At 39.7% G+C, this 12,500-nt stretch overlaps 1 protein-coding gene across 6 annotated transcripts in view; it reads right to left on the reverse strand.

The window, feature by feature from the left end:
- Positions 1 to 12,500, reverse strand: part of hdac7a (histone deacetylase 7a) — a 48,214-nt gene that overhangs the window by 32,206 nt on the left and 3,508 nt on the right. Inside the window, exons 2-3 of one of the 6 annotated variants that reach the window (XM_060893436.1) lie at positions 10,598 to 10,678; positions 2,775 to 2,820 (exon numbers count right to left, since the gene is read on the reverse strand). The exons of 1 other annotated variant lie outside the window; for it this stretch is intronic. The gene's annotated coding sequence lies outside the window, so the exon portion shown is untranslated. Of the gene's footprint in view, positions 1 to 2,774; positions 2,821 to 5,275; positions 5,413 to 10,597; positions 10,679 to 12,500 lie in introns of those variants that run through there. 4 more of the 6 variants (XM_060893432.1, XM_060893434.1, XM_060893437.1 and 1 more) reach the window with 4 other exon arrangements.

Below are 12,500 nucleotides of genomic sequence, written 5' to 3' on the forward strand. Positions count from 1 at the left end.
GCCTCTGTCTTTCTCACTATCTTTCTTTACATCTCTCTCTGTCTGCAGTAAATGATGAGCCTTAAAGACACACACACTTGATCGGCAGTGCTCTGTGACCCATATTCTAAGTAAAACCTCAATTCTATGAAAATGTATGTATGAACATCTTTGTGTTCGTCTGTGCCAGGGTAAAAACAAAAAGGCCAGATCAGTGTGTGTGTTTACATCAACACGGAATGGTGTAAGAACTCTCTGCTTCTTTCTAGTTACTGTTCATCTTTAATGGAGTTTGTGACTGATAGATAAATGAATGAAATGGAGCATAGAAGCCTTTAGTATTGCCACATCTACATTACAGCACAGTGGAGTTCTTATCCTCACACATCCCAACTGAGGAGGTTGGGGTCAGAGTGCAGGGGCAGATATGATACAGTGCCCCTGGAGCAGAGAGGGTTACAAGCCTCCTCGATCAACAACCCAGAGCCTTAATCACTTAAGCTTTTAAATTCAAATTCAATTTATTTATATAGAGCTTTTAACAATTCCCTCTGTCTCAAAGCAGCTTTACAGAAGTATAGAAACAGAAGAGAGAAAAATATATATATAATAACAATAAGAAAAAAGAATAAAAATAAATAAATGAATACATACAATTAAATTAAAGTTTAAAATAACCCTGTGGTGCCATGTACAACCCTAACCCTAACCCTCCGCCTTGTGTGTGTGGAGTTTGCATGTTCTCCCCGTGCCTCAGGGGTTTCCTCCGGGTACTCCGGTTTCCTCCCCCGGTCCAAAGACATGCATGGTAGGTTGATTGGCATCTCTGGAAAATTGTCCCTAGTGTGTGATTGAGTGAATGAGAGTGTGTGTGTGTGTGTGCCCTGTGATGGGTTGGCACTCCGTCCAGGGTGTATCCTGCCTTGATGCCCGATGACGCCTGAGATAGGCACAGGCTCCCCGTGACCCGAGGTAGTTCGGATAAGCAGTAGAAGATGAATGAATGAATGAATTTACAGTACTATATATCTAACCCTATCCCTACTGAGCAAGCCGGAGACGACCCTGAGATGTTACTATAGAAACAATATCAGAGTGAGTACATTAATATAAACCTGATTTACACACACACACAATTACACACCAGCACTTACAGTCAAAGTTGCTGTTAGAGAGAATTAATAACCAGCTGAACACCAATCATAGTTGAGGAGCAGCAGAAAACCTTAATAAATACCAACATTAATTAATATTTATGGGGAAATTAATAGGGAATTGGGAGTTAACAGGGAACTGGGCGGAGCCAAAGATGAGGCAGATCAGAGGCATAAAAATAAGGAACTGCATGAGTCACACTTGTGAGACCAGAACAAACATCAAACTATAAAAGAGCTGATGCTGATGACACACACACACACACACACCACAACAATTCAGAACAAAGACAAGGTTCAGCAATGAAGTCAAAAATTAAGTTTGGCTACACAGTGCAAAGGGATCAGAGTGTCGTTTGGAACACAGCCCAGAAAATGTGAGACTGTAAATGTAACTTCATCCAGCTTTTCTCCAGTAGATGATTCAGTCGCACAAAAGAGCCGAACGAAACAAAATCCTCAATTATGGCATCATCACCTCCACCATTGTGTTTGTCTGGCTATCGGTCCATTGCATTAACCGGATCGTCTGCATGTGTGTGTGTGTGTGTGTGTGTGTGTGTGTGTGTGTGTGTACTTGTACCGTGTGTCTGTAGGTTTGTGTGTCATCTTTTATTTATTTATCTCAGGTCGAGTCACATTTAATCTGCTGTGCTTTCACACTGAAGCTGTTCCCTGGCAATAAAACCCTGAACTGGCTGATTGTCACCTTAGAGGCAGAAAAGGAAGATGCTGCCATGTGACTGTGTCATGATCACAACTCATTTATAGTGGACTTCATCGGATGCACGTTACTGTATGAGGTGCTTTAATGTTTGACAGCTGTGTGTCAAATACAAGTGACACTGCTGTGTGCCAAAGTGTTCATGATCAATGAAAACCTCAGAGGTCAGAGGTCAGGGATTGAGCACACTGATTTATAACATCTTTATGTTGAATTGTTAACAAGAAATGTACAAGAATAAACAAAAACATGTGTGTGTGTATGTGTGTCTGTCTGTGTGTATGTGTGTGTGTCTGTCTGTGTATGTGTCTGTATGTGGGTGTGTGTGTCTGTGTGTGTGTGTCTGTGTCTGTGTGTGTGTCTGCCTGTGTGTGTGTATGTGGGTGTGTGTGTCTGTGTCTGTGTGTCTGCCTGTGTGTGTGTCTGTATGTGGGTGTGTGTCTGTCTGTGTGTGTGTCTGTCTGTGTGTGTGTCTGTCTGTGTGTGTGTGTGTCTGTGTGTGTGTGTGTCTGTGTGTGTGTCTGTCTGTGTGTGTGTCTGTCTGTGTGTGTGTCTGTCTGTCTGTGTGTGTGTCTGTCTGTGTGTGTGTGTGTGTGTCTGTGTGTGTGTCTGTCTGTGTGTGTGTGTGTGTCTGTGTGTGTGTGTGTCTGTGTGTGTGTGTGTCTGTGTGTGTGTGTGTCTGTGTGTGTGTGTGTCTGTGTGTGTGTCTGTCTGTGTGTGTGTGTCTGTCTGTGTGTGTGTGTGTGTCTGTGTGTGTGTGTGTGTCTGTGTGTGTGTCTGTCTGTGTGTGTGTCTGTCTGTGTGTGTGTCTGTCTGTGTGTGTCTGTAATTGACACACACACACACATGCTGGTCAGAGAGACAGGATTGTGACCTGCTGTGTAGACATGAGATAATAATAAAGTCAGAGTTCTTACCTGTTGACTTTGGGTCCTACAGCAGAACATAAAGAACCAAACCCATCTGTACAGAACAGGAAACATTTCAGCTTCTTATTTATTATAATAATGAAAAAATAAAGGACAAAATAAAATGGCAAACAATTACATTTTCCCTCATCACATTCAGAACTTTATGAAAGTGCCATCTGTTATAAAGTTTAAGGGAAACCATCAGTGTGAGACTGGAGTGTTTAATAAACACGTCTCTGAACAGCAAGTGTTAATGTAGTTTCACTTCACACACGGAACATTTAGTTATTCTTTATTAATTCAACACTAATTGTATTATTGTATTTATAAAAAGTACAAAACAAAATGATGTGTGTGGATGTGTGATGTGTGTGTAGATGTGTGATGTGTGTGTGGATGTGTGTGTGGATGTGTGTGTGGATGTGTGATGTGTGTGTGGATCTTCTATTCATTATTCCTGCAGTGAAACATGGAACTCACAATGTTTCAGATCTTCCTCTCATATCTGTTCTGTAAATTCTGCTGTGGTTCATGAGACTTAGCATAATACACTTGCACACACACTTCCACAGTCACACACTCACATAGTTACACATTCACACAGTTACACACCTGCACCTAAACACACAGTTACACACACACAAACAGATAGATACTTGCACTTACTCACAGTTACACACTCAGATTTACATGTACACACTCACACAATTACACACACACGCTTACACTCACTGTTACACACAGACAGTTACACACTCGCACTTACATAGTTACACACACTTACACACCTGCACCTATTCACAGCTACACACTTGCACTTACTCAAAGTTACACACCTGTAGTTAATTCAATTCATTTGTATAATGTTTTTAACAATTCACTTTTTCTCAAAGCAGCTACACAGAATTATAGAAACATATAAAAATGTTATTATTTATCTCTAACATTTATCCCTAATAAACAAGACTGAGGTGATGGCAGGAAAAACTCCCTGAGATGATAAGAGGAAGAAACCTTGAGAGGAACCAGACTCAGAAGTGAACCTCATCCTCATTTGGGTGACACTCTACAGTAAATAGTGTAAATGTAAATAATGTCCTTTCTACAACAGTTTATAATAGTGCAGCCGAGAGCTCCTGAGGAACTAATGGGTCATCATAAACTCTGAGTTCAGCACAGACCTGATTGCTGATAAACACCAGAACATACAGCTGACTGACACAACATTAAGGTATGACAATCTCCGGCGGCTTCATCCATAACAATCAACAAACAGTGTTACACGATTGCAGTTACACACTCACACTTAACACTTACAGTAACACAGTTACCCACTCAAAATTATACACTCACAGTTGCAAACTTTATTTTTGTTTTGTTTAAAATTACAATCTTGCAATTACACACATGTATTCAGAGTTACCAGTGTGATAACTGTGTAATATTCAATGTACAGAGATGTGGGAATGTTCTCAGAGGAGCGTATTAATGTACTAGCACTTATTATATACTCCAAATATTATTGTTATTACTGTTATTGTTATTATTATTATTATTATTATTATTATTATTATTGTTATTATTATTATTATTATTAATAGTAGTCCAGGTTGTTTTCTTAAAGTTTAACACAGTTCTGTGTTTTATTTTCAAATCTACTCTTGATATATATTTGATCTTTATTAAGTCACATTCTGTACAAAAAAGGTTTCAATTTAGTTTAAGTAAATAATTTAAACTATAAACACACACACACACACACACACACACACACACACACACACACATCAGTGTCTTATAGCACCTTGTAAAGTTTGTTTAATAAATGTGACCATGTTTATGATAAAGAGAGTATATAAAGTTTCAGACTATCATGTATTAGAAGTTTACATGTTTTCATGTAAAGGTTTGTGCACTCAGGTAAAAACTCATTACCCTTCTATTATTATTATTATTATTATTAAATAGCTATTTAAGATGTTAGGGTTTTTAGGGACTAATTACAGCCTTTAAGGGTTATAGATGTTCACATAATGAGACGAGCTGAATCATTTACACAGCAGCTAAATCAAATAAAATGATTAATATTAAGTTTCTTCTGCATTGATTGTGTTGATGCGGTTTATTTTGTGGAAAAAAAAAGAAATAAATTGAATTAGAAAATGTTTTTTTAAGTGTGAAGTGTCAGTAAAAGCACTGTTAAACCGCAACACACGCACGCACGCACGCACACACACACACACACACACACACACAGCTGAAACCTGCACCATCTGTGTTAAGCGATATCACATCTGCATTATAAACATACAAAATAACTCTACACACTTCTCTAAATGTACAAAACTCTGTGTGTGTGTGTGTGTGTGTGTGTGTGTGTGCGCGTGTGTGTGTAAAGGAAGCAGAGCGCTGTGTGTTAAAGCTGTAAAAGAGAAACAAAACCCTTTTCGTATCAAACACACACACACACACACACACACACACACACACACACACAGTTTTCTTACTTTACAGATGTCGGTTCTTTCCTTCATTTAGAGAAAGTTCGCATTCTGCTCCTCGGTGTCTTTTTTAAAACACGTTCATATCCACACACACTTCCACAGTTAGAGAGACAGACAGACAGACAGGCAGAGAGACAGACAGGCAGAGAGAGTCCCGCCTCCTGTTACAGACTAAAATAGAACTGAAAGGCGGGTCCAACCCAAAATAGACACACACACACACACACACACACACACACACACACACACACACACACACACACACACATTGTTGTGCTGCGTGTAACACGTTTTCGTTTTCATTTGTGCAATATAAGTAGCGCAAGTAGAGTTACTGCGCATGCGCACATAATATTTAACTTAATTCATTTTAAACGTTGTGTGAAAAAAGTTTAGCTCATTTACAGAGAGCAGGAACACGATGGGATTTTAATCTGCAGCAGCTCAGAAGTGTCCGTCATTCGGACATACACACACACACACACACACACACACACACACACACACACATACATACACACATACACATACACATACACACACACACATACACACACACACACACACACACACACACACACACATACATACACACATACACATACACATACACACACACACATACACACACACACACACACACACACACACACACACATACACACACACACATACACACACATACACATACACACACACACACACACACACACACACACATACACACACACACACACATACACACACATATACACATAGAACCCCCAACTGCTCCCCGGGTGCCGCAGCATAAATGGCTGCCCACTGCTCCGGGTGTGTGTTCACTGCTGTGTGTGTGCACTTTAGATGGGTTAAATGCAGAGAACGAATTCTGAGTATGGGTCACTTAGCCGTATGTCACGTCATACACACACATACACACACATACATACTCACACACACATACACACACATATACACACACATACATACACACACATACACACATGTACACACACATACACACATACATACACACACACATACACACATACATACATATACACACACAATACTGAGTATTAGTAATGATACTGTGTGTCAAAGGTTGAACTTAAACAGTTTTTACTACATTTTTCTACATTTTACAGTTCCTTCTTTTAGATTTAACCACACACACACACACACACACACACACAAAACCAGTAGTGAAGGTGCTGTTCACATCTTTTCATGTCCAACAGGGGAACCCCATCTGCCTTACCAGAAGCTCTATGCTGTGTGTGTGTGTGTGTGTGTGTGTGTGTGAATAACATCCGGTAGGACGTTATGATAAGTGTGTGAATAGTAGTCACACGTCACTTTAAATTAGATTATTGCTGGCATTTGGGCAGAAGTCAGGATTAGAACAGCACACACACACACACACACACACACACACACTTACAGAGTTGTGTGGATATTATCAGTTAGTCAGTGCTGTTCTGGTGGTGAAGTGCTGGTGGTGAATTTGTACATTACAGATGGTAGAAGTTAAATTCCCACAACAGTCAGATTCAGTTTGTGAGAGAGAGACTGATAAAAAGAAGAATCAGTCAGAGAAACGCAGCAGGAGAACAGGATGAGGAGGAGGAGGAGAGAAGGTCATGCTGTGCTGGAGCTCTAAAGAACTGCACAGGAATGCAGAGAATTCACCATTAGAGAGAGAGAGAGCGAGAGAGAGCTGGGTAGTAGAAGTGGATCAGCAGGGGAGGAGTGTAATGGGTGTGGTGTGTGTTCTGACTCAAAGCAAACACACACACACACATTTCTCAGTGAAACATTGCTCAAATATAACTAGTGTAATAGTCTCAGTAACAGAATGAGAGAACGTCATGAAAAATGGCACCCAAATGAGGAGGCGTGACCAAAGAGTGCTGAGTGTGTCCTGAGTTCTGAGTGTCTGTACTCTCTCTCTCTCTCTCTCTCTCTCTCTCTCTCTCTCTCTCTCTCTCTCTCTGGCTCAGCACATGACTGAAAGGCAATTTCAGTTTTTTTTCTGTTTCATTTTTGGCCAAATATTAAGTAAGCTGAAAACATTCTAGTCTTGCATATTACTTCAATGCTCCGCCCACCATTTTAGAACAACAGCAGCTCAGCCGAGGTGGGCGACAGAAACATATCCTTAAAATAACCCTCTATCTGTCTTTTTCTCTCTGTCTCTTTCTGTCACCCACACAGTTTTCCTGCGCAAGTGTGTGAGACGGCTCTCTGAGCAGTTTCAGTTCTGAAGTGTGTCACTGTTCTAGATCCCCGAGCCGCGTGGTTCTGCGCTGCGCTGATGGAAAAACTGTGATTAAAGGTACAGAATGAGAGCAGAGCTGGAAAGTGTGGTTTTCAAAGGACAGCGACGGTGGACTGACAGCTAGCTGAGTCTCACACTGAAACACCACTTTAACGGCTAAAACTCAGTCAGATGGGTTTTTACACCACATTTCCATTTACACTTCATTTAGACGTGTATATCCACTCTGACTCACTGTGCAGCTCACCATTACAGTTTAATAACAAATTAAAGCAGCACTTTTGGGGAAGGAGCACTTAGACATTTACAGACATACCACAGTTGTTGCTTAAGCAATCACAGGAAAGCAGAACCATGACTTTAAGCAAAGGGATGAAGAGTAGTTTCACTCATGTTGTGTGTGTGTTTTGATCAGAAACAGTGGTGGATTTCTTTGACTGTAGGAGGAAAGATTTAGATCTTTAGCTGGACAAAATTCGAACCTAATTTGGCTGAATTTGACAAGATAGGTGTTTTGAACCTGTCTTAACCTTAGTGTCCAGGGATGTCTATCTTTAACATTCACACACACGGTTCTATAGTCATTAGTATAAACATACAGGTGTCAAATCTCCACAGTCAGCTTTTTACCAAATGGTTCTATGGGCTGCTACAAACACCTTAGAAGTAGAAAAAGTAGACTAACAATATAGTTCGTACATCCCTATGTCCCACAATAATAATAATAATAATAATAATAATAATAATAATAATAATAATAATAATAGAAACATTATAGCAGTCGTTCCCTCATCAGACAGCGATTGCTGTGGATAGAACTACTTAGAGACTGTGGAGACGACTTTGGACTGCAAGAGATAGGAACAGTTTCTTACTCAGGCCTCCATCAGTGATCAGTTTATACGGTATGTTGATTTAGACCACAGTTATAGAAGAGTAATGATTTACAATCCCAGAGAAAGAGAGAGAGAGAGAGAGAGAGAGAGAGAGAGTCAACACTACAGAAAGAATAGAAACATTGTTTGTGAGAACATAAAAACCCTAAAAAAGTCAGAAAAGAATAAATTATGTGTGTGTGTGTGTGTGTGTGTGTGTGTGTGTCTTCATGATGTGACTGTGTGTCACTGTGTTTGATGGAAACAGGAAGTAAGAGTAAACATGGGCAAAGTTTGTTAGTGTGTTAGTGGAAAAGATTTGTAGGCTGTCTAAAATTTTCAGAATGTTCTTGGACAATCTAAATTTACTGTATCACTATTCCATTTTCCCGACATAGGAGAAACATGTGATCATTAATTCAGTGACTTGCTGCACTTGTTCACTTTATAAGTCAAGTTCTATCTTTACACAGTGCAGTGCATTATGGGTAATCAGATCTTAGTATTGATTATAGTTGTTATGTAGTGCACTAGTTAGGGATCTGGTTAATGAGTAGGGGTTGGGGAGAAGAGGTTAATGAGTACTGATTAGTTAGTAGGGATTAGTGAGTAGGTGTTAGTGAGTAGGTGTTAGTGAGTATGGATTAGTGAGTAGGGATTAGTGAGTAGGTGTTAGGGAGTAGGGATTAGTGAGTAGGGATTAGTGAGTAGGTGTTAGGGAGTAGGGATTAGTGAGTAGGGATTAGTGAGTAGGTGTTAGGGAGTAGGGATTAGTGAGTAGGTGTTAGGGAGTAGGGATTAGTGAGTAGGTGTTAGGGAGTATGGATTAGTGAGTAGGGATTAGTGAGTAGGGATCAGTGAGTAGGGATTAGTGAGTAGGTGTTAGGGAGTAGGGATTAGTGAGTAGGTGTTAGGGAGTAGGGATTAGTGAGTAGATGTTAGGGAGTATGGATTAGTGAGTAGGGATTAGTGAGTGGGTGTTAGGGAGTAGGGATTAGTGAGTAGGTGTTAGGGAGTAGGGATTAGTAAGTAGATGTTAGGGAGTAGGGATTAGTGAGTAGATGTTAGAGAGTATGGATTAGTGAGTAGGTGTTAGGGAGTAGGGATTAGTGAGTAGGGATTAGTGATTAGGGATTAGTGAGTAGGTGTTAGGGAGTAGGGATTAGTGAGTAGGTGTTAGGGAGTACGGATTAGTGAGTAGGGATTAGTGAGTAGGGATTAGTGAGTAGGTGTTAGGGAGTAGGGATTAGTGAGTAGATGTTAGGGAGTATGGATTAGTGAGTAGGGATTAGTGAGTGGGTGTTAGGGAGTAGGGATTAGTGAGTAGGTGTTAGTGAGTAGGGATTAGTGAGTAGGTGTTAGGGAGTAGGGATTAGTGAGTAGATGTTAGGGAGTATGGATTAGTGAGTAGGGATTAGTGAGTGGGTGTTAGGGAGTAGGGATTAGTGAGTAGGTGTTAGGGAGTAGGGATTAGTGAGTAGGTGTTAGGGAGTAGGGATTAGTGAGTAGATGTTAGAGAGTATGGATTAGTGAGTAGGTGTTAGGGAGTAGGGATTAGTGAGTAGGGATTAGTGAGTAGGGATTAGTGATTAGGGATTAGTGAGTAGGTGTTAGGGAGTAGGGATTAGTGAGTAGGTGTTAGGGAGTACGGATTAGTGAGTAGGGATTAGTGAGTAGGGATTAGTGAGTAGGTGTTAGGGAGTAGGGATTAGTGAGTAGATGTTAGGGAGTATGGATTAGTGAGTAGGGATTAGTGAGTGGGTGTTAGGGAGTAGGGATTAGTGAGTAGGTGTTAGGGAGTAGGGATTAGTGAGTAGGTGTTAGGGAGTAAGGATTAGTGAGTAGGTATTAGGGAGTAGGGATTAGTGAGTAGGTGTTAGGGAGTAGGGATTAGTGAGTAGGTGTTAGGGAGTAGGGATTAGTGAGTAGGTGTTAGGGAGTAGGGATTAGTGAGTAGGTGTTAGGGAGTAGGGATTAGTGAGTAGGGATTCTGTTTTAGACACAGTGATTTGAACACTAAGCTCTATCAGTGTTAGTGGTTCTACAGTAGTGTACTTTATAGTGAGTTTGGGACACAGCAGTAGAGAATTTGATGTGTGAATTGAGAGTACATTATTTTCTTTAGAAGTCTGTGAGGTAATGTGGTTCTCTGCATGTTCTCAGGGTGAGTAATGATATGTTCCTGACCTGCAGCTGGAAAAATCCTGCAGCTGCTGAAAATGTCAGCGGTGTGAATCACGAGGTGCTCACTTCCTGTCCACTCTCACACTGCAGAAAACACAAATGTTTTCACTCTGAGTCGAGTCACAAGTTATTTATAGAGCTCCGTCTCAGGGGTTTTAAACTCAACACCCTCAGGAACAAACCTGCCCCAATTGCCAATTTCTAATCTCCCCCATTCCCTTCTCAAACCCCCCTAACAGAACCCCCACCCCCTTTGTATAGGATGAGGACTGAACTTGGAAGCGTTCAGGGTTTAAAATCAGTGAATGATGATTTTTTTCAGATACAAACATTAAAAACACACACAGTGTGATCAAAAAACAGAACACACAGACTGGTCTCATGCACCTCTCATTGTCATGGTAACATTGGTCCTAAACCCCAAGGATTACATGCACACAACTTGGATCAGATTACATGTGTTGTTAAAATAAACACCGACTTCATTCACAGCGACCTGTTTAGGATTCAGATAAACACTTTGTTAGAATTCTTTCTTACAGAGTGAAGAAAATCTTTACATGTAAACACAATCAGCATTATTGTTCATTGCAACACACACACACACACACACACACATGCTGTATCTCTCTATCTCTGATTAAGCATGAAAAGGGGCATCACCTTCTAAAGTCCCATTGTTACCACACACAAACACACACACACACACACACACACATACACACTTTATTTACACTACCTATACCTATACCTTTTTTTTTAATAAATTTTACTAAACACTTTCATCACAGATTCTTCAGTTAAAGGTTTTAAGGAAAAGAAAGTAAAATGTATTTATTTTATTTACCTACATGTTTATAAGCCGTTCAGTTTCCTTTCTTACAATTGCTTTTATTTTTATTTATTATATTCATTAAAAGTCACTGCCAGTCATATGTTTGTACACCCCACTTATTTTCTTATTTTATTATGTATTTTTGATTAAATGTGAACAGTTTATTGAGAACAATATTAATAATAAAGATAATAACAGACTGAAAACATATTATGCAAATTTAAACTATTATTGATTATTTATTCAGTTGCTGATGTTCATTGTTCAATACTGAAGCTTTTTTTTTTTTTTTTTTTTTTTTTACAAAACTCTTCATCCAGTCTGCTTTAGCAACCTGACTCCTGAACAATTAGTTCAGCTCATCTCCAAAACTCACACAAACACCACAACACAACAGACATCTCAGAATAAACACCTTCACTTACTCTGACAGCAGACACTCGTACACACCGACAACACTAACAGCAGAATCACAGAGTTTCAGCTTTTCACTTTAATAACTGTATTAAAGTCCATGAGGGAATCTAAAATGCTTCTTGTTGTCCTTCATCCATGTTTCTGAATCACTCTGAAGCTACTTTTACTGAAAACAAGACTAAAACAACTGAAACTGCAGTTAGCTGAGTCGAGAATGATAATGACGTCATTTTATTGCAAATATTTAGATTCTCTTTACTGTATATTTCAGTTGTTTTCTGCAATGAGAACTGTGTGGAATTTGTGTGTGTATTTATATAGGGTGCTTATATGTGTGTGTAGGATGTTTGTGTGTATTTTTGTAGGGTGTGCGTGTCTGTGTGTGCATCTATGTAGGCTATGTGTGTGTAGGATGTGTGTGTATATGTGTATTTATGTAGGGTATTTGTGTGTGTGTATTTATGTAGGGTGTGTGTGTGTGTTTGTGTATGTGTGTATTTATGTAGGGTATTTGTGTGTGTGTGTGTATTTATGTAGGATGTGTGTGTGTATGTGTGTATTTATGTAGGGTATTTGTGTGTGTGTGTATTTATGTAGGATGTGTGTGTGTATGTGTGTATTTATGTAGGGTATTTGTGTGTGTGTGTATTTATG

The sequence above is a fragment of the Tachysurus vachellii genome, chromosome 19, assembly GCF_030014155.1.
Source record: "Tachysurus vachellii isolate PV-2020 chromosome 19, HZAU_Pvac_v1, whole genome shotgun sequence".
NCBI classification, from domain to species: Eukaryota; Metazoa; Chordata; class Actinopteri; order Siluriformes; family Bagridae; genus Tachysurus; species Tachysurus vachellii.